Source organism: Octodon degus, unplaced genomic scaffold, assembly GCF_000260255.1.
Source record: "Octodon degus isolate 3935 unplaced genomic scaffold, OctDeg1.0 scaffold00144, whole genome shotgun sequence".
Taxonomy (NCBI): Eukaryota; Metazoa; Chordata; class Mammalia; order Rodentia; family Octodontidae; genus Octodon; species Octodon degus.
The window spans coordinates 7,287,951-7,288,506 of record NW_004524720.1 but is presented as its reverse complement, the minus strand read 5'-3'; positions in this window follow the sequence as shown (position 1 = coordinate 7,288,506).

Genomic DNA, 556 nt, shown 5'->3' with positions numbered 1-556 from the left:
ATATCATGTCCGCATCTTGTACAGCAATTGACCATTAGGAAGAATGTATGCAGTGTGTTAATTATTGAAACTGTCTTACCAATTTAGTTTGAAACTATCTCATTGCTATTTGTTTCTCAATAAAATTATGGAAAAAATCAACTGTATCTTTTTTGAAAGAGATTAAAGTGTACTGAAGAGCAAAAATTGTATTGTGTAGGTAATTTTCAGCTGATTATATTTTCATAAAGCTCATAGCATTCAGTACTGTAACAAAGAAATGAAAACAGTGCCTGTACTTTATGGGAATAAATGTTAAAAGCATTAGCTTTTTAAAATTACAAAGACACTATGTGGAATAAAGACATCTCTAAAAGCTCTAAAAATGCTCCCTATGTTTTCTGAGATAAGCTTTATGCAGAAGTCACCTAAGGGAGCATTGTGCCTTTTTCCCTTTCACCTCCTTATGGTGCTACATTTCTTTTTCTCAAGTGTGCTGAGCTTACTGATAATCCAAAGATGACTCACAATATGCAATATATTAATTATTGTAACTGTCCTACTTACCTGTTTTGAA